Source organism: Chiloscyllium plagiosum, chromosome 7, assembly GCF_004010195.1.
Source record: "Chiloscyllium plagiosum isolate BGI_BamShark_2017 chromosome 7, ASM401019v2, whole genome shotgun sequence".
Taxonomy (NCBI): domain Eukaryota; kingdom Metazoa; phylum Chordata; class Chondrichthyes; order Orectolobiformes; family Hemiscylliidae; genus Chiloscyllium; species Chiloscyllium plagiosum.
This window is the reverse complement of record NC_057716.1, coordinates 112,481,102-112,484,666: the sequence shown is the minus strand read 5'-3', so window position 1 is coordinate 112,484,666 and position 3,565 is coordinate 112,481,102. Positions and strand designations below refer to the sequence as shown.

The window sequence follows — 3,565 nt, the reverse complement described above, 5'->3', positions numbered from 1 at the left end:
GTTTCTGAGGTAACTTCCAGCAGCAAAAATCCTCAACTGAGAATCTGGGAAAATTTCACAGAGTACGGTCAGTCGGAGCAAAAGTAAGGAAGTCGTTCGTTTTTGCAGTGTTTCACAACACTACCTTTCCCGTGAGCAGTCGAACAGACTAAATGATTGTGCCACAGACTTCGACGGCAAACTCCGCTAAAAATTTATCCTTTAAAGCCGGTGTAAGAAACACGACGTTATTGGGGTACACCGCGTGGAAACAAATACTTTGGTGTATCTCATCCATGCTCACCACATAGCCAAAATTAAACAAGTCCCGTTCCCCAGCATTTGGCCCCAATCCCTCTAAACCCATCCTATCCAGAAATTCATCCGATTACTTTTGCAATTTTCTGAGAGTAATAGCCTCCTCCACTTCCTCTGGTAGATCATTCCAAACACGCACAACCTTCTGTGTGGGAAATGTGCCTCAGGTCCTTTGTCAATTTTAGCCCACTCACCTTAAACCTATGCTCTCGAGTTTTCAACTCACCCCAACTTGGGTAAAACACATAAATACTCAGTTTACAACCGTTCCATCAGATCATGTCGCAGCCGTTCCGCTGCAGGAAAAGTCGTCCCAAACATTGACGACATCTTTGTCTATATTTTGTCATCAATTTCACGTGTCTTTTGTTTACGTGTTCAAGATGTCAATTCCGCTGGACAACAACGAGCTATTGGAAACAGAAACGTTGAATGGCTTCAACTTTCAGTGCTGGATGCCACTGAGCTGCAGGACGGGCGCCTGCGGCGTGTTTCTGTCGTGTAGTGGTCATCACGCTCGCCTAACACGCGAAAGGTCCCCAGTTCGAAACTGGGCAGAAACTGCTTTGTTCTTCAGCTGCTGCCTTTTCCATGGACAAGAACTGAGCTTTCTTGCTTGCTTTCCCATCTGCAAACCTGCCTTCGAATTTGCTTGAACAAATCTGCTCTCGTAGTGAAATGTAATGTAATGCAATTCCATTTAATTACTGTTCAAAGCATTGTAAAGTTTTTCTCCAACCTGGTTCTGATCATATGCCACTCTGTTTGAGAGTGTAGTTTCTACCTTCTGATCCTTCCACGAAAAGCAGTACCGCATTTGCATTCCTTGCGCAGGCGGCCCGGTTCAAAGACAGGAAAGAAGCTGATGCGCTGGTGTCACAGCGCACCACGAATTCCTGAACTAGTCTGTCTGTCAAATGTAGCCCAAAGTCGTCTCTGAAAGCCCTCATTTGGAAGCTGTCTGTCGTTATTCAACGTGCGAGAATTGGCACCAGAGGTCCTGAATCATGTTTTGGAGCAAGTCGCACGTTAGTGGCTCATTCAACCAGCAACAGCAATGAAAGAAATTACACTTTCAGAGGAACCGCTGGACTTGTGATTTCATAGCGTCGCTAGTATTAAGGTGCGCCCCGAGATCTAAGCCACGTTGGAACTGAAACGGAGGTATCGACAGCGAGGCTACAGAATGACATCGCATCCATTTGGTTTTCTTTAAATCACTGACGAGCAGGAAAATGTAAACGGGGAGGGCGAATGGGGAAGTGAGGCAGTTGCAGCTCTGGTGAAATTCCTTCTTTGTGATTCACTCAGCAACCAGAGACGTGAAGGTGACTCAGGTGTGAGAGCTCTTCACATCGAGAACAAAAAGCACTCAAGGGCAGTTAGCACCTCTTCCGGAGTGGAGGTGGGGTGAGCTAATTACCTTTTGACTTCTGTTACTATGTTCAGAAACTACTTTTAGATTGAGGTGAACAGAGATAGCAATTCTAAAAAGCACCATGGAATTCAGCAAAATGTATTGAGTCGCTTGTCGTCGATTCTCACACAGGTTTCCAACACAGTTGGTATCCATGTGGCTCATGTCCAGGTGTGAACATCTCTGCAGCAAATTGAACGGTTAAGGCAAAAGGCAAGGAAAGTGACATCCCTAACTGGCTCCGAGGTCAGAGCATCCTCACAATGTGATCTGTAGTTCTCGGAATGTAATGCTACCTCCGGTTTTCGGGTGGAGAACATTCTTTGGGACTCTTATTCTGCAAAACAGACACATTGAAACGATGCTGCACGGTATGATGTGGAACACAGCCTGCTCAGCTTTGTGCATTTTCCCTGTAGTCCGGTGTGTTTCGTGTTCCGTGTAAACGTGAAAGGTGTAGCTCGTGCCCTCGGTATGTCTCACATTTAGCATTCATGCTTCTCTGTGTCTGAAAATACATTTGGTTTGCCAGTTTTGTTTGTGTGCCGTGATAAATGCTTTCTGTTTTGTGATTCGCTCAATTCATTACGAGTTAACAGGGTTTCTGAGGTAACTTCCAGCAGCAAAAATCCTCAGCTGAGGATCTGGGAATATTTCACGGAGTATAGTCAGTCGGGTCAAAAGTGAGGAAGTCGATCGTTTCTGTAGTATTTCACAATACTACCTTTCCTGTGAGCAGTCGAACAGACTAAACGGTTTTCCAACAGACTGCGACGGCCAGCTCCGCTGAAAAGTAATTGTTTAAAGCCGGTGTAAGCAACACAACATTATTGGGGCACACAGCGTGGAAACAGTGACTTTGGTGTATCCCGTCCATGCTGACCACATAGCCATAATTAAACAAAATCCCATTTCCAACAATTTGCCCCAATCCCTCTAAACCCTTCCTATCGAGACACTCATAAGGTTACCTTTGCAATTTTCTGAGTGTACTAGCCTACTCCACTCCCTTCCGTCGCTCATTCCATACACGCACAACCTTCTGTGTGGGAAATGTGCCTCAGGTGCTTTGTCAACTTCAGCCCACTCACCTTAAACCTATGCCCTCGAGTTTGCAACTCGCTCCAACTTGAATAAAACATGTAACTACTCAGTTTACAACCCTTCATGTCGCAGCCGTTGAGCTGAAGGGAAAGTTGTCCCAGCCTATTCCACCTCACCCTATGGTCCAAACATCCATGTCTATATTTTGTCATCAATTTCACGTTTTTTTCACTTTTTCGAGATATCAATTTCGCTGGATAACAACGAGCTATTGGAAGCAGAAAGGTAAAGTGCAGAATGGCTGCAAATTGTAGTGCGAAACGCAACTCAGCTGCAGCAGCACTGCTCCGGGCTTGTTTCTGAAGTGTCGTGGTGATCGCGCTGGCCTTATACGTGAACAGTCGCCAGTTTGAATCTTGGCCAAAACTATCTTGTTCTCCAAGTGCAGCCTTTTACATGGACGAGAACAGAAATTTCTTTCTTGCTTTCCCATCTGCAAAGGGCTAATGCCCGAAACGTCGATTCTCCTGTTCCCTAGATGCTGCCTGACCTGCTGCGCTTTTCCAGCAACACATTTCCATTTCCCATCTGCAAACCTGACTTCGAATTTTCTCCAGCCTTCTCCCCCAGCGCCTTCACACCCTGCCTTCTGCCTAACACATTCTCTCCCCTCGCCTTCTCCCCGCCCTCTCCACCCTTGCCTTCTATCCCCCTCGTCTTCTCTCCCCTCACCTTCTACCCCCTCGCCTTCTCCCGCACCTTCTCGCCCGCTCCTTCTCTCCTCGTCTTCTCCCACCTCACCTATTC

General features: G+C 46.5%; 1 non-coding gene across 1 annotated transcript; it reads left to right on the top strand.

Moving 5' to 3' along the window:
- The first annotated feature begins 787 nt into the window (after positions 1-787).
- On the top strand, positions 788-860 carry trnav-aac. Its single transcript has one exon. It is a non-coding gene; the product is annotated as a tRNA-Val (tRNA).
- The last annotated feature ends 2,705 nt before the right edge of the window (positions 861-3,565 follow it).